The sequence below is a fragment of the Mustela nivalis genome (genome assembly GCF_964662115.1).
Source record: "Mustela nivalis genome assembly, chromosome: 14".
In the NCBI taxonomy this organism is placed as follows: domain Eukaryota; kingdom Metazoa; phylum Chordata; class Mammalia; order Carnivora; family Mustelidae; genus Mustela; species Mustela nivalis.
In genome coordinates, this window is record NC_139033.1 from 87346687 (window position 1) to 87371493 (window position 24807).

Genomic DNA, 24807 nt, shown 5'->3' on the forward strand with positions numbered 1-24807 from the left:
GTGGAGCTGAGACCGGGAATTCATGACCTCCAGTCTGTATTCAAACTACTGCACTGCCACAGATCAAGCTGGCCACCAAACGCTGAGAGAAACGGACCGCTGTTCAAGACTGCCTCCAAATCAAAGAACGCGCCAGGAACTGAACAAGAATGTAGACAAGACCAACACCAACGACACCCAGAAATTCTGGGTGCAGATTAAGAATCTGTGAAGAGCTTGGTCGGGCCACCCCCACCATCTTAGAAATTCTAAGCGGGAAGTGCTGGCTGGTTATCACAGCCAGAGAACCACCAGCTTGGATGCTGGCTTCAGCTAAGCCTCCAGCTTGGCAGATGTTTTAAGAACCTCCCTTCTCTGTGGGCCACAGTTTCCTCATCTGTAAACTGTCTCCTAGTTGTCTCCTTCTAGCTCTGATACTGTGCTACTCCAGGTCATCTCATCCGCTCTTTCCAAAGTGGGCAGCCCCTACCATAAGTGTGGGACTCACCACTGGAGTGTCAAAAGACCGCTCTGATGTCAGCTTCCAAAGTTTGAAGATGTGAAGGACCAAAAAGCCAGTCTTCTCAGACCAACAAGCAAGCCTTCCTACACACCACCAACTCAGAACTCTGGACTCACGAGTATCCCTCACCACCACAGCACCTCTGTGACTTGGGCAGGGAGAGGAGACCGGCTCACTGCCACTTTTTCACTCAGTTACATCATTTTACATAATGTCCCTGAAGGGCAGCTGGCTGCTGGCAGCACCAGTGCCTCACTGGCCTCAGCTCCAAGACCTTCTCCCTGACCCAGTGCTTCTTCCTCTCCACATACAACTGTTCTCTTCTTCTTAGGATAGAGGCTGCTTCTGAGGGACATGTTATGGCCTTCACATGTCATTCCAGCTCAAGTCCTGACCTGTGCGAGCTTCTTTAAAATATGTTTATCTTTTAAAATTAAGAACTGTGTGGGTACCTGGGTGGCTCCGTCAGTTAATCATCTGTCTTCAGCTCAGGTCATGATCCCAGGGTCCCAGGGTCCCAGGATCAAGTTCCTCATCAGGCTCCCTGTTCAGTAGAGAATCTGCTTCTCCCTCCACCTTTCCCTGCTGCCCATGATCTCTCTCTCTTACTCTCTCTCAAATAAATAAATAAATAAAACCTTTAACATTAAGGACTGTGCATACAGAAGTGGAAAGACAATCATAAAGTCAGGTTCACTGATCAATCTTAATGATAGTCTCCTAATGTGATGCAATAGGAAATACATATCACCAACAATAAAGCACTCTTAAAACATGGACTCTAGGGGCACCTGGGTGCTCAGCAGGTTAAGGCCTCTGCCTTTGGCTCAGGTCATGATCTCAGGGTCCTAGGATGGAGCTCCACGTTGGGCTCTCTGCTCAGTAGGGAGCCTCTTCCCCCCCCACCCCCGCCTGCCTCTCTGCCTACTTGTGATCTCTGTCAAATAAATAAATAAAATCTTCTAAAAAAAACAAAAAAACCATGGACTCTAATGATGTCACCAAAATAAATTACCCATTTACAGAAAATATGGAGCATAGAAGGACATGTTTAACAACTCCAGAAGACAATCTCCAGAATACCGGATCTTTTAAATACAAATAATCCAAGTTCTTAAAAACTAAATAGTGGGATGTGGAGTTCTAAATTGAGACTTGAGACATACCGACCACTGAAAGTGTGTGGATCTCACCGGAACCAGGTTCAAAACAACCACCTGTAAAAAGACACTTGTGAGATGATTGTTCAAATTAGATTTAGTCTGGGTATTAGTTATCTTGAGAAATTAATTTTATTGAGTATTAATTTTATTGAGTATGACAATGGTATTGCATAATTTAAAAAATACTCACCTGCTAGAAATATTTTTTTAAAAAAGATTTTATTTATTACTTGAGAGAGAGAGCGAGAGAGCGCACAAGCAGGAAGTAGAGGCAGAGGGAGAGAGAGAAGCAGGCTCCCTACTGAGCAGGGAGCCCAATGCGGGGCTCCATCCCAGGACCCCAGCATCATGGCTTGAGCCAAAGGCAAACGGTTAACCAACTGAGCCACCTGCCCCAAGAAATATATACTTAAATATTTATGAAGGAATGATGTCTGGGATTTGCTTTAAAGTACTCCAGGGGGAGAAGTGAAAATGGAGAGAAAAGACTAAGAACAGGGAAGGTGGAGGTTGTTGGAACTAAATGATGAATGGGGGCTTATCCCATTAGCTTATTTCTGTGTGTGCTTGTACATTTCCACAATAAAAGGAATTTTAAAAAAACAGGTGAGGATGCATAAAAGTATGTGTCTAAACTTATTTGGGTAAAATACAAAATATATAAAAATACAAAATATATAAAATATATAAAATACAAAAAATACAAAATATATAAAATACAAAATATATAAAATATACACATATATAGATACACACACATACACACACACACACACACAGAGGCAAAGAAAACGTCTAGAAGGCACACACTAAACTATCAACAATTATTTCTGGGATTAGGGAATGCGGAACTTCGAATTTTATATTCTCATCCTGTTTTAATGTTTTATGAAAAAGCAGGTTATTACTTTTATAAGAACGTTTAAAAAAACTGTAAAATGTATGTAAAATATTAAATAGTTAGAATACTGAAATATAAATATTAGAAAATGTCTTTTAAAATGTGGAAAAACACACCTGGTTTTTTGTTTTTTTTCCTTTTCTTTGTTTTTAAATTATTATTACTTTTTAAAGATTATTTATTTATTTATTTGACAGAGAGAGAGAGAGAGAGAGGTATCACAAGTAAGCAGAGAGGCAGGTGGAGAGAGGGGGAAGCAGGCTCCCCGCCGAGCAGAGAGCCCGATGTGAGGCCCGATCCCAGGACCCCAAAAACATGACCCGAGCCGAAAGCAGAGGCTCAACCCACTGAGCCACCCAGGCGACAATTTTAATTATTATTTTTATTAACATATAATGTATTATTGGCCCCAGGGGTACAGGTCTGTGAACCGTTAGGCTTACACACTTCACAGCACTCACCATATCACATACCCGCCCCAATGTCCATAACCCAACCACCCTCTCCACACACCTCCTCCCTGCAGCAACCCTGTTTGTTTCATGAGATTAAGAGTTTCTTATGGTATGTCTTCCTCCCAATCCCATCTTGTTTCATTTTTTCCTTCCCTAACACCCAAACTCCCCACTCTGCCTCTCAAATTCCTCATATCAAGGGAGATCATATTATACTTGTCTCTGATTGACTTACTTCGCTCAGCATAATACCCTCTAGTTCCATCCACATTGTTGCAAATTCAAGATTTCATTTCTTTTGATGGCTGCATAGTATTCCATTGTGTGTGTGTGTGTGTGTGTGTGTGTGTGTGTGTATCACATCTTCTTTATCCATTCATCTGTTGATGGACATCTAGGTTCTTTCCATAGTTTGGCTATTGTGGACATTGCTGCTATAAATATTTGGGTGCATATGCCCCTTTGGATCACTACATTTGTAGCTTTAGGGTAAATACCCAAAAGTGCGATTGCTGGGTCGTAGGGTAGCTCTATTTTCAACTTTTTGAGGAACCTCCATGCTGTTTTCCAGAGTGGCTATACCAGCTTGCATACCCACCAACAGTGTAGGAGGGTTCCCCTTTCTCTGCATCCTCGCCAGCATCTGTTGTTTCCTGGCTTGTTAATTTTAGCCATTCTGACTCGTGTGAGGTGGTTATCTCATTGTGGTTTTGATTTGTATTTCCCTGATGCTGAGTGATGTGGAGCACTTTTTCAAGTGTCTGTTGGCCATCTGGATGTCTTCTTTGCAGAAATGTCTGTTCATGTCCTTTGCCCATTTCTTGATTGGATTATTTGTTCTTCGGGTGTTGAATTAGGTAAGTTCTTTATAGATTTGGATACTAGTCCTTTATCTGGTATGTCATTTGCGAGTATCTTCTCCCATTCTGTCAGTAGTCTTTTGTTTTGTTGACTATTTCCTTTGCTCTGCAACAGCTTTTGATTTGATGAAGTCCCAATAGTTCATTTTACCCTTGCTTCCCTTGCCTTTGGCGATGTTTCTAGGAAGAAGTTGCTGCAGCTGAGGGTGAAGAGGTTGCTGCCTGTGTTCTCAAGAATGCTGATGCATTCCTGTCTCATGTTGAGGTCTTTCATCCATTTTGAGTCTATTTTTGTGTGTAGTGTAAGGAAATGGTCCAGTTTCATCCTTCTGCATGAGGCTGTTCAATTTTTTCAACACCATTTGTTGAAGAGACTGTCTTTCTTCCATTGGACATTCTTTTCCTGTTTTATCGAAGATTAGTTGACCATAGAGTGGAGGGTCTATTTCTGGGCTCTCTATTCTATTCCACTGGTATATGTGTCTGTTTTTGTGCCAGTACCACACTGTCTTGATGACTACAGCTTTTGTAATATAGCTTGAAGTCAAGAATTGTGATGCCACTAACTTTGGGTTTCTTTTTCAACATTCCTCTGGCTATTCGGGGTCTTTTCTGGTTCCATATAAATTTTAGGATTATTTGTTCCATTTTTTTGAAAAAAATTGATGGTATTTTGACAGGGATTGCATTAAATGTGTAGACTGCTTTAGGTAGCATAGACATTTCCACAGTATTTGTTCTTCCAATCCATAAGCATGGAACATTTATCCATTTCTTTGTGTCTTCCTCAATTTCCTTCATGAGTACTTTATAGTTTTCTGAGTACAGATGTACAGATTCTTTGCCTCCTTGGTTAGGTTTGTTCCTAGGTATCTTATGGTTTTGGGTGCAATTGTAAATGAGATTGACTCAATTTCTCTTTCTTCTCTCTTGCAGTTGGTGTATAGAAATGCAACTGATTTCTGTGCGTTTATATCCTAACACTTTACTGAATTCCAGTATGAGTTCTAGCAATTTTGGAGTGCAGTCTTTTAAGTTTTCCACATAAAGTATCATATCATCTGCAAAGCGTGAGAGTTTGATGACTTCTTTGCCGATTCAATGCCTTTTCTTTCTTTCTGTTGTCTGATTGCTGAGGCTAGGACTTCTAGTATTATGTTGAATAGCAGTGGTGATAGTGGACATCCCTGCCGAAACACACCTGTTTTAAAACTGTTTATAGTGACTATCTGTATTGGTGGGGTCTTAGAGGTAGTGACATATTTTCTTAGTCCTCCGATTTACAAAACTGACATTTTTACATGTATTATTATGAAATCAGACAAAAACAAGAGCAATCGTGCATTTGAAAACAAAAACAAAAACAACAACCTCTGGGGCTCCTGGGTGGCTTAGTCAACTAAGCATCTGCCTTCGGCTCAGGTCATGACCCTAGAGTCCTGGAATGGAGCCCTGAGCTGCCACAGGCTCTCTGCTCAGCAGGGCATCTGCTTCTACCTCTCCCTTTGCCCCTACCCATTTCAGGTGCACATGTACAGCTGTATGCACTCTCTTTCTCTCCAATAAATGAAATCTTTAAAAAAAAAAAAAGTAAAAATCAAAAACATTTCTCAGTGTTCCAATTTTCCCCAAATTCTGGAAATCAACCACTCTGAGTAGATACCTTGATGACTACAATCTCTTTTCTCACCTGAAAAGTGAGGGTGTCATGCTTTCTACAGGGCTGCAAAGGTGGCCCTAAGAGATAATACAGTGACCCTCAGTGACACCAGAGGGTCCACCAAGGTAGGAGGGGGCCACTGCTACTGGGCAGATGTACACAGACACCCCTTATCCTGGTTCATTACCCCCCCACTGGACCCAACAAGGCTCTACATGGCTCATAATCCTAAGGGACAGAAGGCTTAAGGGGACAGTCAGGATTAAGGCAGGTGTGAGGGTGGGAATGGCCAGGGGACAGTAACAGGACAGATTAGTTTGCAGATAGCAGCAGGCTTACAGCAGGTTAGACACTGGAGAGGCCTGCACATTTCAACTTCGAGCAGACCACATTAACTCTCATTCTAATTCTTAGTAGACTGACCACGTGGTCCCTACTCAGGCTCTAAAGCCTCCTCCTAGAAGGCACTCAAATGTTTGCGAAGTGAGTGCGTGTGGGCACGTGTGACTGGTTTTGATTAACAGGCTGGCTGCTCACAAACCTCTCTTTGCAACACATCATGGGCCATAGAGCTGTGCACCTACCCATGGAGCCTTTTCTCCTCACCTCCTCCCTACCCTCATGTAAAGGAACTTTACCACGCCAAGGCAGTATGGCAGAGATGAGCAACCTTCCCTGGGGGCTAGCTACTAAACACTGCCAGAACAAGAGAATGTGACCACATCCTCCTGTACCCAGCAGAAGTGGGACAGTGGCTAGAGGCCAGAGGACCCTGGTTGGCTCAGGAAGTGCACAGAATAAAGGGAAGCAGGTCCTGAGCATGCCTGAGCTGCCATCCTACTAAAACTTTCTCCTGGTCCAGGTAGAGACTATGAACTTCAACCTGACCACACAGCAATCCTGCTCAGGACAATTCTTCACTCCTGATCTGAATCTACTTTCTGCTTTTCAAGCACATTCACATTTATTTCCACTCTGATTGTCACTCCACTTTATAGAACAGGCTATCAGGCCAGGGAGGTTGGAGGACCTGCCCAAGGCCAGGCCACCACCCAGCGCCAAATTCAGACTTTCCAACACAACACTGGCACTCTTTTCACTTTTACATGTTATGCTTTACCATGTAGCTTTACAAAATTAAATAACTGGTCTTTGTTTTCTGTCAAGTTTATTGCGCAATGCTTTAACTTTTGAGTGAGTGTGACTCATACATTCATGCATTCAATCAATGTATGTCTAGCACCAACTACATTTAAGGCTTGGGGCTACCAGCTCTGTGTGTGGAGGGAAGTCACAAAGACCACAGCCAAGCTGAGGCTCTGGAATCTGGAATAAGAGCTAAAGAAGACACATGGATAATTATAAGAATTCTTATCCAGGGGCTCCATCAAACTTGCCTGTTTTCCTAAACAAGGCACCCTCTCAGAAATCTGGCTCCTAGGGGTACCTGGGTGGTTCAGTGGGTTAAGCAGCTGCCTTCGGCTCGGGTCATGATCTCAGGGTCCTGGGATCAAGTCCCGCATCGGGCTCTCTCTGCTTGGCGGGGAGCCTGCTTCTCTCTCTCTCTCTCTGCCTGCCTCTCTGCCTACTTGTGGTCTCTCTCTCTCAAATAAATAAAATCAATCTAAAAAAGAAAAAGAAGAAAGAAAGAAATCTGGCTCCTAGACCCCTCACTGATTTTCTTTTTTTAAATTTTTATTTATTTGACAGACCAAGATCACAAGTAGGCAGAAAGGCAGGCAGAGAGAGAGGAGGAAGCAGGCTCCCCGCTGAGCAGAGAGCCTGACGCAGGGCTCGATCCCTGAGATCGTGACTTGAGCCGAAGGCAGAGGCTTTAACCGACTGAGCCACCCAGAAGCCCCCACTCAGTGATTTAAATAGGATTTGGATCTGGACAGTGCCCAAGAATCTGTATTTTCAAATAAGTGCCCCTACCTTTCACATCAGGTAATTCTTTGATGAAGTTTTGGAAACCCAGCTTCTAAACTCTACCAAAAGCACAAAGCAATATGACACAACACAGAGTTTGGGAGGGACAGCGACCTCTGGGCCTGTTCTTCAAAATGTACAAATGTACAAACCCCAGCTACAGTACAAAGAGGTCAGATAAACTTGGGGGATGGGAGACAGACAAGTCAGCTGAGATCTCAGACCAGTCAGCACTTCTGGTCCATCTAAGACAGAACTGATCCTTAAACAAATTCATTGGGGCACCTGGGTGGCTCAGTGGGTTAAAGCCTCTGCCTTCGGCTCGGGTCATGATCCCAGGGTCCTGGGATTGAGCCCCGAATCAGGCTCTCTGCTCAGCAGGGAGCCTGCTTCTCTCTCTCTCTCTCTCTGCCTGCCTCTCTGCCTACTTGTGATCTCTTTCTCTGTGTCAAATGAATAAATAAATAAATAAATAAATGAAAAAAGAAAAGAAAAAACAAATTCATACTTAGTTTCAAAAGACATTCCTAAATTTGAGATGTTCAGGTTGGCACAAGTGGTACTGGGACTAAAGCAGTTTGCAATACTTAATGATCCCTTAGGAATGCAGAGCCTGGAAGCTGATATCGGCTTCCAGCTGATATCGGCTGACCCAGCATCCTCACTCCTATTATCTTCCCAGAGCTGGCTTGGTCTACCTCACAGGAACTGAGCAAGGAGGAGAACACAAAAGTTGCATATCCCTTCAGGAAACCCTGAGGAACTTGACCTCATAAAGAAATCTCTTCGTAGCATCCTTGTATTCAGTTCTCAGGTTCTAGAGAACTGCAGGTATTCAAAATCTGCCTTCTTAGTGCCTTTAAACTCTAAGAATTCTTGGACCAGCGTATGCCAAGGTATCTAAGTTAATCCTAGTGATGAAGATTATAAATTTGGGTGATAAATGACTAGCACGATCTCAGAGGATACCCAGAAGAGTTCTTGTTCCTGTGGACACATGCTTGTTCACGTGCCCTCACGTGGAAGCCTTCTACCAGGAACTGTAGCTTGCCCGAGCCCATCTGTGTTGCTCATTAGGCTGCTGCTGGACCACGTGTAGGCAGAGATGAGAACTGCATTCTGAAAATGTCTACATCACACTCACAGAAGACTGGAGTAGGAAGAAATCTAAGTAAGTTGATTGGAACTTGGAACACACAGAAACCAGGCTCTAAAATTTTAGAGTCTGAATGTGGTTTAGATAGGTCCCTAAAGAGAGGTCTGGCCCTCAAATACAGGAGCATGGGCATGAATGACCTTCCACGTCCGAAAGAAGAGAGGAAGCTGAGATTGGCCTCTTTTCTTTGGAGCAGCACTGCTCCTTTTCTATGGCATCCTTTAACCTCCCTATCTGCTCAACTAACCCCTCACTTATCTTCAAAGATTTTTTTTTTAAGATTTTATTTATTTATTTGAGATAGAAGTGAAAGCACAAGCTGTAGGGAGGAGCACAGGGAGAGGGAGAAGCAGGTTCCTCGCTGAGCAGGGAGCCCAACCAGGACCGAGATCATGACCTGAGCCAAAGGCAGGCAGATGCTTAACTGGATGAACCACTCAGGCACACTATCTTCAAAGATTTACCAAAGATCTTATATGCCAAGCATTCAGGATACAGAGATAAAGGGTTTCAGTCTAAAGGGGGACACAGATAAGTAAACAAGGCAGCCTAAGCTTGCTGAGTGCTGACAGAAATACACATAGAGGGCATGACTTCAAGGCATGCTGGGGAGACATAGAACACAGGAGAAGTGGACAATGCACTGTGCTGGGTTCAGGGTGGCTGGAGCCCAGAGCGCATATGGGCATGGTAAGGCAGCAAGGGGCTGGGACTGAAGCAGAAGAAAGGCCTTAGATTCCTTGTGCCCTTCATATTTGAGTGGGGACTCTGGGATCAGCTATTCCTACTTTTTCATATTGTCTTCAGATACTTCTGCATAGAAAGGGTTTTTCTTTGATTTGGTTTAAACTTCAATCCTTCTCCTTTTTTTTTTTTTTTTAAAGACTTTATTTATTTATTTGACAGAGAGAGAGCAAGAAGCAGACTCCCCACTGAGCAGAGAGCCTGATGCAGGGTTTGATCCCAGGACCCTGAGATCATGACCTGAGTTGAAGGCAGAGGCTTAACCCGCTGAGCCACCTAGGCGCCCCTTTTTAAAAGATTTTATTTATTTGAAAGAAAGAGTGAGAGAGAGAATGAGCCAGGGGGAGGGGAAGGGTAGAGGGAGAGGGAGAAGACTCCCCACTGATCAAGGAGCCCCATGTGGGACTCAATCCCAGGACCCTGGGATCACAACCCTAGCTGAAGGCAGATGCTTAACTGACTAAGCCACCCAGGCACCCCTTCAGAGCTTTTCCTTAAAGCTTACCAGGTTTCATAGGAAAAGGTAAAGGAGGATTTGCATGATCAACGGTAAAAACTTTCAAGGGTCATCCGAGAGCTGCCTTTTATCATCCTTTCTATCACGGTCTTAAAATGTTCTTTATGGGGCACCTCACCCCTGCTTGTGCCAGAGCTCACGTGCCCACACTCTCTCTAAAATAAATAAAATCTTTAAAAAACAAAACACAAAAAAACAAAACTAGCATAGCAGAGGAATTTGACGGCTTTGGGTTCAAATCTCAGCTCTGCCACTTACTTGGTTAACTTTAGACATTATTTTCTGAGCCTTTATTTTACTCCTATGTGTAAAATGGGCTATTACCTTTCTCCCAGGACAGTTTATAAGAATTAAAGAGATAAAACAATAAGGCACTAGCACAGTGCCAGCAGACTTAAGAGCTTGAAAAATATTAATCTTACCCTCACTGTCAGATCTCACAAGGTACATAAAGATCTCACAAAATATAAAAAAAGTCATCCTTTTTTATATTCCCCACAGAGCTATGTAATCAGCAAGTACTTGGTTAATTTGCTTAATGAATGAGTCACAACTTCCCTTTCTGAATGGCCATCATTCTTTGAAGGCATAGTAGGTGCAACATCAGAACTGTATATGAGAAAATCCAGAATGGGATACACTTAATTTGATTCAGGCAAAATCAGATTTTCACCAAAAGTTTTAAAATCAGGAGCCATTTTTAATATTTATTATTACCATGAATAATGTCAGCTAACACACAGCATTCTTTACATGAATTATCTCATTTAATCTTCATAACCTACCTCTGCGGTAAGTACTACCATACCATTGTTAGCATCCCCTGGGGTGTTAGATTAAGGGTTAAGAGTAGTCAGGTCATTTGATCAGAGCCAGTCAGAGGCAAAGCTTCCCAACTCCCAAGCCAATGTGCTTAACACATTTCAGTGAGCTGTTTGTGTGTCTCCATCCTTGGTCCCAGCTTCCAGGTGCCTTACTCAGCACAGGGCCAGGAACCTGAAGAACACCTCATAAATGTGCGTGGGTTGATAGATCTGATAGCCAGACTTAGAACTATACAACTCAGACATCCCTCCCCACCCCCTCCTGCCTGCCTCTCGGCCTACTTGTGCTCCTTGTCTGTCAAATAAATTTTAAAAATCTTAAAAAAAAATCTTCAGATTGGACAGATCTCAGTTAAGGGCTGTAGATTTCAAGTATAATACAGGGAAAGGAAAAATCTGGAACCAGAACTAGTCTGACACTCAACTCTGCCATTCACTAAGCCAGGGTCCTCACCTGCACATAGAGTAACTTTGTCTGCCCTTCCTTCTTTTTGAGAAAAGTTTTCAAAATGAGAGTTTTGCCTTTGTTTTCATGTGGTCAGTAAATCCTTATTAATACAGAATCTATAAAATCTCATTAATTCAGATTTTACCTGAGGCTGAGCTAAAGAGCTCTAAAATATCCTGAAGGTAGAGTATAAAAAGTAAATAAAAGATAAGATTTAACTAATTAAGGAGAACACTTCATAAGAATTTAAGAACTCCTAGCTCATACTTGACAAAACAATGATCTCACTTCTCCTTTGAAAAGGAGGTCCAAAAAAAAAGGAGGTCCAAAGGAGGAACATCAAGAGAGCATATGTAAGATAAACCAACTACAGTTTAAAGTAATAAAACCAAAATGATACCATTTAGAATAATATATAATACTGACTTTTACAAATCAGGTTTGTGTCCTGAGCCACTTGATGTTAATTGTCAGAGCAGTTCGGGAAACATTTGGAGAATGCCAAGGACTATGCTCAATGATAAAAATAAATTAGAGGGCGCCTGGGTGGCTCAGTGGGTTAAGCCGCTGCCTTCAGCTCAGGTCATGATCTCAGGGTCCTGGGATCGAATCCCGCATCGGGCTCTCTGCTCAGCAGGGAGCCTGTTTCCTCCTCTCTCTCTCTGCCTGCCTCTCTGCCTACTTGTGATCTCTCTCTGTCAAATAAATAAATAAAATCTTTAAAAATAAATAAATAAATAAATAAATAAGACAAAGTTCTGGGTCCTGCCCTCAAGAAATCTATGGTCTAGTCATAATATAACTGTCCTTTTAAAAAAAGAATCTCACTGAAAAATGCCTCTGCAGAGCTGGTAGTGCTAAGAAAAGACAAGTAATTTCCCTGGGCTTTTGCCCAGGACCCACTCCCATATTGAGAGAGCTGTTCCTCTTTAAAAACTTCCCCCATGACTATACCACACAGCACTTCTGAGGAGCAACTGGGAGCATGGATATCAAATAACCAGGTGCTACAGAGACTACCAGGGGAATCAACCTGGTGACTAACACCAAGAGTGGAATGGCCAGCCAGACCACTAGACCATTTCCACAGAAACAAGTCACAGATTGCTGATTCTGACCTCTGTGTGTCCTTAGACCACCATTCAGTCATGTTTTCCTGCCACTGCTCAATGAGATGTACTCATGACATCCTAGCTGATGTGAAGAGTAGAAAAGTAGGGGCCGTGGTAGTACTATGTGACAATTCAGGCCACTTCAGAGACTCTTTTTTTTTTTTTTAAAGATTTTATTTATTTATTTGACAGAGAGAAATCACAAGTAGACAGAGAGGCAGGCAGAGAGAGAGAGAGGGAAGCAGGCTCCCCGCTGAGCAAAGAGCCCGACGCGGGACTCGATCCCAGGACCCTGAGATCATGACCCGAGCCGAAGGCAGTGGCCTAACCCACTGAGCCACCCAGGCGCCCCCACTTCAGAGACTCTTAAGCCAGAACCTACTTGGTAGCTTCTTCCCTCCTTTAAATACTACATTTCTGGGAATGATTTTTTAGACAAAACATCAAATGCAAAGGCAACAAAAGAAAAAAATAGACAAATTAGATTTCATGAAAATTTTAAAATTTTGTTCATCAAAAGACACTAAACAGAATAAAAAGGCAATTCACAGAATGGGAGAAAATATTTGCAAATCGTGTATCTAAGGGATCAATATCCAGCATATATGGAAAACTCCTAAAACTTGGGACACCCTGGTGGCTGAGTTAAACGTCTGCCTTTGGCTCGGGTCATGATCCCAGGGTCCTGGGATGAAGCCCTGCAGTGGGCTCCTTGCCAGTAAGGAGCCTACTTCTCCCTCTCCCTCTGCCCCTCCCTCTGCTTGTGCTTTCTCTGTCAAATAAAAAAATAAAATCTTAAAAACAAACAAACAAACAAACAAAATCCAAAACTCAACAACAATGAAACAACAGTCCATTTCAAAAATGGGCAAACGAGGGGAGCTTGGGTGGCTCAGTCAGTTAAGCATTTGCCTTCAGCTCAGGTCATGATCCCAGGGTCAAATTCCCCATTGGGCTCCCTGCTGGGGGGGGGGCTGCCTTCTCCCTCTCCCTCTGCCTGCTGCTCTCCTTGCTTCCCTCTCTGTCAAATACATAGAATCTTTAAAAAAAAAAAAAAAAAAAAGAATGGGCAAAGAACTTTATAGACATTTCTCCAAAGAGATACAAGTGGAAACAACATGAAACAACATGAAAAAATGCTCAACATCACTAATTACAAAAATCCAAATCCAAACTACAAAATACCACCTTATACCCATTAACATGGCTACTATAAAAACAAAATAAAGAAACAAAAAACAGAAAGTAACAAGTGTTGCTGAGGAGGTGGAGAAACTGGAACCTTAGTGTACTTTTGTACTTTTGGTAGGAAAGTCAAATGGCACAGCTGCCGTGGAAAACACTATGGCTATTCCTCAAAAAATTAAAAATAGAATTACCATATGATCCAGCAATTCTGTTTCTGGGTATATAGCCATAAAAACTGAAAGCAGGGTCTTAAAGAAATATCTGTACACCCACGTTGATATTTCCATTATTTACAACAGCTAAAACATGGAAATAACCCAAATATACAGCCACAAATAAATGGATAAACAAAATGTGATACATGCATACCATGGAGTATTCAGTCTTAAAAAGGAAGAAAATTCTAACACATACCACAACATGGATGACCCTTGGGGACATTATGCTAAGTGAAATAAACTAGGTGAAAAAAGACAAATACTGTAGGATTCCAGTCATATGAGGTACTTAGAAGAGTCAAAATCACGGAGACAGAAAGTAGAACTGTGGTTGTATGGGAAAGGAGAGAATGGTGAGTTACTGTCTGTTTAAAGATTTTATTTATTTGACAGACAGAGATCACAGGCAGGCAGAGAGGCAGGCAGAGAGAGAGAGGGGCAAGCAGGCTCCCTGCTGAGAGAGAGCCTGATGCGGGGACTCGATCCCAGGACCCTGGGATCATGACCTGAGCCAAAGGTAGAGGCTTTAACCCACTAAGTGACCCAGGAACCCTTGACTTAACTGTTCAATGGGTACAAGAGTTTCAGTTTTGCAAAATGAAGAGTTCTGGAGATGGATGGTGGTAATGGCTGCACGACAGTATGAATGTACCTAATACCACTGACCTATACACTTAAAAATGGTTAAGATGATAAATTTTATTATGTGTATTTTACTACAATAAAAAAATTGGAAAAAAGATCCTATGTTTCCACAAAGTGTCATTTATTTTATGATTCCATTAACAGAAAACATCTACAACAGGAGTTCCTGGCTGGCTCAGCTGGTTGTGTGTATGTCTTTTTTTTTTTTTTTAGGATTTTATTTATTTATTTGACAGAGAGAGGCACAGCAAGAGAGGGAACACAAGCAGGGGGAGTGGGAGAGGGGAAGCAGGCTTCCCGCTAAGCAGGGACCCCCAATGTAGGGCTTGATCCCAGGACGGTGGGATCATGACCTGAGCCGAAGGCAGAAGCTTAACGACTGAGCCACCCAGGTGCCCCAGTGTGTGTGACTCTTGAACTCATGATAGGTGTGGAGCCTACTTAAAAACTAAAACAACAACAACAACAATAAAAATGGGTGAATGCTGTCTTAATTTTAAAAAAAGAGAAGATCTACAATAGACAAATTCATAGAGATAAAAAGTGGATCAGAGGTTACCAGGAGCTAGGATGAAGGGGGAATGGGAAGTTACTGTTTAATGGGTATAGAGTTTCTGTTTGGTGTAATGATAAAGCTTTGGAAACACATAGTGGTGATGGTTGCACACACTGTGAATATACTTAATGCTACCAAATAGTACACCTAAAAATGGTTAAATGGTAAATTCTGTTATGTATATTTTATCACAATAAAAGTTTTTAAAAGAATCTGTGCTCCTTATTAGAAAGAAACCAGAATTCTCCTCACTAAGAACATGCTGTATACTCAAGCAATACTTATTAATTTACTGAATAACCGAATGGCTAAGTGTATGTATCAGAAGTAATGCTTACAAAAAAGACTGGCAAAAGCACAGAGACATCAGCATTAAAATGCTAACACAAGGGGCCTCTGTGTGGCTCAGTCCTTCCTTAGAGTGTATGACTCTTAATCTCAGGGTGTGGGCTCCAGCCCCACCTTGGGTGTGGAGATTGCTTAAAAATAAAAAATCTTTAAAAAATGCTAACAAGAAAAAGCAAGCTATAGAACTATGTGCACTGAATGGTTCTAACCATTAAAAATGTACACACTGGGGGAGGAACAAGGAAATTTAAGCAACTTAATAAAGGCTCTTTTCAGAAACAATGTGGGTAGGAAGAGAGGTAAGCTTTTCTGTATTTCCCAATATGAACATGTATTACCTTCACAATTAAAATTACTGTTTTGTGCCTCTCACCCAAAATAGTTTCCACTTAGAACTTCCTAACTATTTCAAAAAACAAGTTCCAAAGTTATGTGTCCTTTTAAAGGTACTGTGATACCAATTAATAGGGGAAAAGGGCTTAGTAAAAACCAAAGTTAACTGTGGAGAATTTATTTAGGTTGAAAGAAACCTCTGTACTTCATTTAGCCCTAATTCCTCATTAAACAGCTCTGACTTCTTTACAACATAGTTCCAACCCTAGGTTGATCAGTGAACAAAGAAAAATTTAATGATGATCAGTGGACCCCCCTTACACGTGCAAAGGTACCTCTCTACAAACTCCTCACAGAACAGTGTAATTTATAGTACAGACACACACACACACACACACACACACACACACACTCATTTCAAAGAAGAAAGTATTAAATAGAACTTATTGTGAATAGATTATCAGTGTAGCTGATTACCAAGTCTAATCTAATCAGTGCGCATATTTCCTTTGACTGAGCTGGTCATGTCCTTTAATTTCTCTATTTTAGCATCTGCCTAACTGCACTTCTCTCCACCACATTTCCCATTATTTTTAAGAGTATGTTCAATATCTCCAGAGATAACCTGCCTGGTACCTGATCCAGCCACTTGCTTCTTTAAGCTTTTCATTAATATCTTGTTTTCTGCTCAACTTCACCAACCCCTGCCTGTGGCCAGGCTCTAAAATTCATCATTAACTATTACTGGACTACTAAAACATGTATTTCAGTAGTCTCATCATCTGACCACCACTTCCCAAATTCTAGCAAATTCCTTCTTAACTGTTCAGTTTGATAAGACTTCAAATACCTGGTATGGCTGGTTCACTAACTTTACCCTCTTTCTACTGCACATTAAGGCTCTTCAAGTGCTTTCTTCCTTTTAATCTTATTTAGATCTCATGGTCCATCCTTTTCCCCATATGCATACCTCCATAATTTCCTTCCCCCCCTTAGTTTCCATAAAGGACTTACTTTAAAAAATGTAAACCAGTAAAATAATGCCTTCCTATTTACTGATATATTAAAAGAATTGAATAGGCCTACAAGAAGGAGATTTTCTGATCAACTTACCTTGAATTTATGACCTCAAGACCCCCTGCAATTTTTTTTTTAAGATTTTATTTATTTATTTAACAGAGAGACAGCGAGAGGGGGAATACAAGCAGGGGAGTGGGAGAGGAAGAAACAGGCTTCCCGCTGAGCAAGGAACCTGAGCAGAAGGTAGACACCCAACAACTAACTGAGCCACCCAGGCACCCCAAACCCCTTGCAATTTTTAGCAATCCTTTCACCATATTTTGAGTCAATGTAATTTATAAGTCTGTGATGGCTGTTTCGTAACTTTTTACTCCTTCAGTTATAAACAGCCCTTACTTTCTCTTCACCTTCACTAATGACCATCCTTATTATTTCCCTGAAAAAAACTAAAAACAAGAGAGCTGCCTTATCTTTCTACTTCCAAACAGGACGACTTGGCTCTGTCTGTAGTCTTATATTCTTTTTTCTCTCTTTACTACCATGCATGAACTATCTCTGCTCTTAACTAAGGCTAAACTACCCACTCATACCATGGATTACATTTCCTCTAACCTGTTCAAGGTATTTGCTCCCCAAAATATACCTTTTTCCTTACATCTTTAAAGTTTGGTATTTGGCTAAATCTTTTCTTATTTCTAAATCAATAAGAAAAATCTGTGTTATCTATACTGTAATGTCTCCCATCTTAATTTCTACATACTTTATTAAAATACTTATTAAATGAGTGAATTACTCAATTAATCGTTCTCAGGAATATGCCTCTATTTGGTTTCTAATTGTGAGGATTATCATATCTCATTCCTCATCCCCCAGTCCTTCTAATCTTTGGAAAAGGAAACCTATCCTTTTTCTTTCTTTCTTTTTTTTAAGATTTTATTTAACTGTCAGAGAGTTTCAGGCCCCTAATACTAGAAATGCTCTTAATCTGTTATAAGTCTAAAGTAAAAGGGGAATGGTGTACATTAGTCTAACTGAATAATTCCTCTTAGTTAAATGTAAAGATTCTGCATTTTGGACATTTTTTTATTAAGGACACGAATTCTACCAACAAATAAAATGCTGGAGGAAAATGCAGACAACCCTTGTTTGGTACAGTAAAGCAGAACAATAAAAATGCAAGCTGATACTATGAAAAATGGTCATAATAATCAATGGGAAAATCACAATTATCTGTGAATTTTTAAAATTTTATCACATTAAAAACACTCTTACTATTGGTACACATGCTTAGTGAAGTGAAAAAGTAATCAATACTCATTTAGTTTACTGTAACTTAAAACATTAGAAACATTGAAAATTAAAGTGTCCCTTTTCTTTGTAAAAACTTTCTTTTAAAGAGAGGGGGAGGGGCAGAAGGAGAGGAACAGATAAAATTTCTTTTTTTTTTTAATTTTTTATTTATTTATTTTAGAGAGCATGAGAAAGAGCAGAGAGCACAAGTTGGGAAGAGGTGGAGAGGGGCAGAGGGAATGGAAGCAGCAGATTCCCCACCAAACAGGGAGCGATGTGACACTTGATCCCAGGACCCAGAGATCATGATCTGAGCTAAAGGTAGATGCTTAACCTTAAGGGAGAGGTTCCACACACAATGCAGAGTCAGATGCAGGGCTTGATCTCACAACCCTGAGATCATGACCTAAGCCAAAATCAAGAGTTGGATGCTTACCCAACTGAGCCATCCAGGTGCCCCTGTTTTATTTTTTAATTATATGTGTAAGACAGTCTGGGTATAGCCAAATGCTCTGGAGTCAAAAGAGGCATAGGTGCACTGGTAGCTCTGCCACCCCACGCAGGTGCCCAATATCACAAGTCTGGAGTATTCCAAACCACCACTGACTCCTCTACTCCTTGACTGTGACCAGACAACCACCAGAGTAGCTCTCAGATGTCAGGACCTCCTAGTGGTCTTATCACATTTCAAATAATACTGTAGTACCCCTTTTACCTGACAATGGCCATGCCACCTGTGCATGATCAGTAGTGGTTGGAGCTGAGAGAAGCTCTGAATGGTCAGCAGTTTCAAAGGGACAATTACTCTGCACTTCAACATGTCCAAATCCAACCTCATTCAGATCAGGGAGTTACTGGCATTGCCCCAGATTTTGCAGTTCAGCTCACTCTCAGTTACTTCAAGGGCTTCAGGCAATCTGCAAGCTCTTTTAATATTTACATGCAAAACTGTGCATGTTAACAAATAACTCAATTACAAAACAGACAAAGGATCTAAATAGACATTTCTCCAAAGACACACAGATGGCCAATATGCACATGAAAAGATGTTCAACATCATCAGTCATTAGGGAAATGAAAATAAAAACTACAATTAGATGCCACTTTGCAACCACCAGGGTGGCTATAATAATAACCACAAAAAGAGACAATAACAAGTGTTGAAGAGGATGTGGAGAAAATGGAACCCTCACATATTGCTAATAGGAATGTAAAATGGTGCAGCTGCTGTGGAAAACAGTATGGCAGTTCTTCAAAAAGTTAAACATTGAGTTGCCATATGACCCAGCAAATTCCACTCCTAAGGAGACACATCTAGGAGGACTGAAAATATGTTCAAACAAAAATGTGCACATGAATGTTCACCAAAGCATTAGTCATAATAACCAAAGGGCAGAAACAATCTAAATGTCAATCAATTAATGAATGGATAAACAAAATGTGCTGTAACCATACAATGAAATATTATTCATCAAATATAATGAAGTACCAATACAGGCCACAACATGGATGAACCTAGTGAAAACATATGCTTAATGAAAGAAGCCAGACACAAAAAGACACACATTGTAAAAAGGGCACATACTATATGAATCCATATTAGTGACTGCCAGGGGATGGAAGACGGGGGATCAAGGAGTGACTGCAAACATGTGCAGGTTTTCTTTGGGGGGACACAAAAATGGTCTGGGATTAAAATAGTGGTAATGATTATACAACCTTGTGAACATACAAAAAACTACTGAATTGTACTCTTTAAATGGTAAATTTTACAATATGTGAATTCTGTTTTTTAAAAAAATCAAAAGGGGCGCCTGGGTGGCCCAGTGGGCTAAAGCCTCTGCCTTCAGCTCAGCTGAGATAGAACCCTGCATCAGGCTCTCGGCTCAGCAGGGAGCCTGCTTCCCTTCCTCTCTCTCTGCCTGCCTCTCTGTCTACTTGTAATCTCTGTCAAATAAATAAATAAAATCTTAAAAAAAAAAAAACAGAAACAAAAACCTCTGCCGTCAGCTCAGGTCATGCAGGTCATGATCTCAGGGTTCTGGGATTGAGTTTCCCACCCCCAACCCATGGGGCTCCCTGCCCAGTGGGGAGCCTGCTTCTCCCTCTGCCCGTCCCCCACATTTACACTCTCTCTCTCTCAAACAAATAAATAAAAGCTTAAAAAAATAAAGTTTACAGTTATGAAAGACAAAAAAGACTTGAGGAGGAGTGCCTGGGTGGCTCAATGGATTAAGCCTCCGCCTTCAGCTCAGGTCATGATCTCAGGGTCCTCGGATTGAGTCCTGCATCAGGCTCTCTGGTCAGCGGGGAGCCTGCTACCCCCTCCCCCTCTGTCTGCCTCTCTGCCTACTTGTGACTTCTCTTAAAATAAGTAAGTAAAATCTTTATACATTAAAAAAAAAAAAGAACGAAAAAGACTTGAGGAACTGTCTCAGATCACTAGAGACTCAGGAGACTTGACAACTAAATGCAATGTGGGAAAGTGGGCTGGACCCTGGAAAAGAAAAAGAACAATGGCTAAATCTGAATAAAGTCTACAGATTAGTTAGTAGTACTGTATTAATGTTAAATTACTTATTTAGATAATTTTAACATGGCTATGTAAAATGTTAACATGAGGGAAAGCTGGGTGAAAAATATACAGGAAGTTTGTGTATTATTTTTGTAAGTCTAAAATTATTTCAAAATAAAATAAATTATACAAAAGTTTAAAAATGTTAAAAAAGTTAAAAATGTAAAAAAGTCAAAGAGTTAAAAAATGTACATGGTAAAAAATTTAGAAAATGTACACAATGCAAGTCGGGGCTGTTAAATTCTTTCTGTAAAATGCCATACCATAAATACTTTAGACTGTAAACCATATGGTCTTTGGGGCAACCACTCAACTCTTCCGCCAAAGATGATATGTAAATTAATGGGTGTAGCTGTATTCCAATAAAATCTTATTTATAGTTTTAATTTTCCTGTAATTTTCACATATCACAAAACATTATTCTTTTTTGGATCTATTCCCCACCATTTAAAAATATAAAATCCATCCCTAGCTCACATGCCATGCAAAAACAGGCAATAAAGCCAGATTTGGCCTGCATACTATAAACTGCAGACTCTCCAGATGAGAATTTGCCAATGTAAGAAGCACCAGGGTGGGTCCAGTCCAGAAAAGCATGAGACTCTTGATCTCAGGGTCATGAGTTCAAGCCCCATGTTAGGTGTAGAGACTACTTAAATTAAAAAAAAAAAAAAAGAAGAATTTGCCAATGTGTGCTTCAATTAAAAAAGAAGTGTTGCATGCACAACAATTAAGTCTGGCAACGCTAGGTTAAACAAGATTAGGTATGCTTCTTTATTATAGGACATCTCACTATATTTAATGTGGTATTATATGCCGAGAAGTTCCAAGAAAAGATAATGATATACAGCATTTTCCAAACTTATTTTTACTTTTTTTTCAGAAGCATCACTTCCGAGTAGCGGCCTGAAGAACACACTTTGGAAATGCTGATTCAGGTACTTTTTTAAAAGAAAAATTTCAGATTAGTAAGTATTAAAGATATCACCAAATTATGATCATTTTAAACCAGCACCTGGATATTATCTGAATAAGCATTTCACAATTTTGTTTTTAATCCTAGGAAACACAAACAAAGCAGGAAGGTAAACACAAGCAGGAAGCCTTAGCGCAAACACAATCTATTTTTTGGGAGGGGGATAGGATGTAAGCAGAACTGGTTCATAATATGGAATTTTTGCTCCATAGGGCACTCTATATATTCTTCAGGTTTTGAAAACGTGACCTGCTTTTAGGAACTTCAACATTCAATTAGAAAACTAAAGACAGGGATGCCTGGGTGGCTCAGTTGGTTAAGCCACTGCCTTCGGCTCAGGTCATGATCCCGAGTCCCACATCGGGCTCCTTGCTCGGCAGGGGGCCTGCTTCTCTCTCTGCCTCTGCCTGCCATTCTGCCTGCTTGTGTGCCCAAGCTCGCTCACACACACTCTCTCCAAGTAAATAAATAAAATTAAAAAAAAAAAAAAAAAAAAAAAAAAAAGAAAAGAAAAAGAAAACTAAAGATGATCTAGTGGTGCATGGGGGGCTTGGTCAGCTCAGGTCATGATCTCAGGGTCCAAGCATGAGCCCTGGGGCTCTGCACTCAGTGCACAGAGTGTCCCTCTGCACTGTTCCTCACCCCCACAGGTCCTGCTCTCCCTCTCTCAAATAAAGAAATAAGATCTAAAAAAGAAAAGAAAACTAAAGATATGCTAGAAGCATTACCTGTAGATTATACATTAGGGAGGATGAACTGGCAGGCAAGGCAAATCCCTAGGATGACTGGTTTTAAATGCTGGATGAAAAGTTAGCCGACAGATTGCAAAAATTCTCTCATTAGATACAAGAGCTATATAATACATTGGTGGAGAGAGGATTAAAGAGGGATTTATGATCCGGGCAGGAAAGGCTGGCCTGAACAACCCTGAGGGGCCCTTCTCGACAAAGGTTCCTCAATTCTGTGATCCAAAGAGTTCACTGGCTTCTCCCGATCAAACACAGTCTCTCTCTCTCTTTTTAAAGATTTTATTTATTTGAAAGAGAAAGAGAGATCATGAGCAGAGGGCAGAAGAAGTAGACTCCCTGCTGAGCAAGAAGCCCAATGCGGGACTTGATCCCAGGAGCCTAGGATCAAGACCTGAGCCCAAGGCAGATGCTTGACTGACTCAGCCACTCAGGCGCCCTCAAACACAAAGTCTTTAACAGCATTTCCAAGTTACTCTAAGAACATAAGCTACACACCAATGGGGTGGGGTACCTCCTTAGTTATTCAACAACACTTAAGGAGCCCTTATCAGATGGGCCATTCCAAAGTCCCTGAAAAAAAAAAAAATGGTGCAGGGGCACCTGGGTGGCTCAGTGGGTTAAAACCTCTGCCTTCAGCTTGGGTCATGATCCCAGACTCCCGGGATGGAGCCCCACATCGGGCTCTCTGCTCAGCAGGGAGCCTGCTTCCTCCTCTCTCTCTCTCTCTCAGCAGGGAGACTGCTTCCTCCTCTCTCTGTCTGCCTGCCTCTCTGCCTACTTGTGATCTCTGTCTGCCAAATAAATAAATAAAATCTTTTAAAAAATAAAATTAAGGGGTGCCTGGGTGGCTCAGTGGGTTAAAGCCTCTGCCTTCAGCTCAGGTCATGATACCAGGGTCCTGGGATCGAGCCCCACATTGGGCTCTCTGCTCAGCGGGGAGCCTGCTTCCCCCTCTCTCTCTCTGCCTGCCTCTCTGCCTACTTGTGATCTCTGTCTGTCAAATAAATAAATAAAATCTTTAAAAAAATTAAATTAAAAAAAAAAAAAGATGGGGATAGATTACATTAAATCAGACCACTGGCCTTACTTCTAGAAAATGTAGGCTGGCTCGGGGGGGATGAAGGTGTCAAGAAGAGGGCAGAAAATATAAGTCAGTCAGCACCAGAAAGGTTGAAAGAGTTACTTAGAATCAGACATTTCAGGTTGGAAAGGACCTCCATCTAATATCTATATACCTCCTTTAACCGCAAGCTCATTACTTTTGGAGCCAATCCATTCCATTGCTGGTCACCTCTGACCAGCATTAAGTTCTTCAATTAAACCAAGAGAATCCGCCTACTGGTCTGAGCTCTGCCACTTTCAACCCCAAAGATAAAAAGTGAAGCCCTTTTCACCATAACAACTGTTCTCTGTTTTTAAAGACAGTTTCCTTCCACTCTTCTTTTCTGGGCTAAACATCCCAATTCTTTCAAAGATCCAGAGACGGCTCCAGCTGCCTCAAAGCAAAGAATAGGGATATCTAGTACTCACAGCAGGAAAGCACTTCAAATCAGTGGCCTTCAAACATCAGTGTGTACAGGACCCCCGAGGTGTTATGTTCAAAACGTTCCCAGGTTCCGACCCAGATTCTAAATCAGAAGTCTTATTTGAGAACGGCGCTGAAAGCATGCACCTCGAGACATTTCAAAACAGACCAGTATAAGAACCATATTTTAGGCACACTGCCCTGTTTTACAAACGAGGAAACGGAGGCGCAACAAAGGGAATGGATTGGGCCCATAACGCACAACTGGCTGTATGCCGCGAAGTCTCTCGGCTCTCTCACTCCCAAGCCCAACTGTGCAAAATCATTTAAAGCACATCCACCTGAGAAGGCTGTCTCGAGCCGGGGACAGAAAGTGAGTTAGAGTGAGTTCCTGCCCGGAAAGGAGAGCTCGTGGCTGTCTTTTTCCTTCTCGGGGCCTCAGTTTCCCAAAACTATAACCACAGGATAAAAGACCACAACGCCGACTGCACCTCTTTTCTGGGGCGAGGGTCCCAAGCAGAGCGGGGGTTGTTGTCTCTGCGCCGCTGGGCCAGGTGTCTCAGCCTGTGGGCCCGGTTAAGGCATAAGTAAGGCAGAAACCCTGCCCGCGTCCCTCAACTTCGACAGCCGCTAAACTACCACCCGAGCCCATCACGTACCTGCCTCTGTTCAGCTAACACCGCTGAAGCCAACCCAGCTTATCCGTCCGTCCGATGCCCTGCCACTCTGCCCCTTCAGGCTGTCGGGTAAGAACTGAGATCACTCCTACGCAGACTCCGGTCACCTGACACAAAGCCGCCCCTCTCCGAGGACTTCCGGCCATAACCGGAAAAGGTTGGTCCGCTGCGCGGGTCTCCCGCCCAGGTCAGGGGCCCTAAGGTTCCGCCTGAGGGCAGGAAGCGGAGAAACAGGGGCTGGTAGGCAGCTTTTTCAAAGAGCCTGAGTCAGGGCAGGGAAAGTACCAGCTAAGCTTGGAACATCGTGTTGAACCGAAATGTAAGGATGATGGGAATCAGAATGATGAGAACGTGTTAAAAGACACAGGAACTAACTTGAAGGAGAGATACCACTGACCAATTAGGGGCAATCTGAGCACCAAAATACATGATGATA

General features: G+C 41.8%; 1 protein-coding gene across 2 annotated transcripts in view; it reads right to left on the minus strand.

Moving 5' to 3' along the window:
• The window catches only part of RNF185 (ring finger protein 185), a 38123-nt gene extending 13606 nt beyond the window's left edge, over positions 1-24517 (minus strand). Inside the window, exons 1-2 of one of the 2 annotated variants that reach the window (XM_082697963.1) lie at positions 24354-24517; positions 1669-1719 (exon numbers count right to left, since the gene is read on the minus strand). The gene's annotated coding sequence lies outside the window, so the exon portion shown is untranslated. The remainder of the gene's footprint in view (positions 1-1668; positions 1720-24353) is intronic. The other variant, XM_082697964.1, reaches the window with a different exon arrangement.
• Positions 24518-24807: the final 290 nt, after the last annotated feature.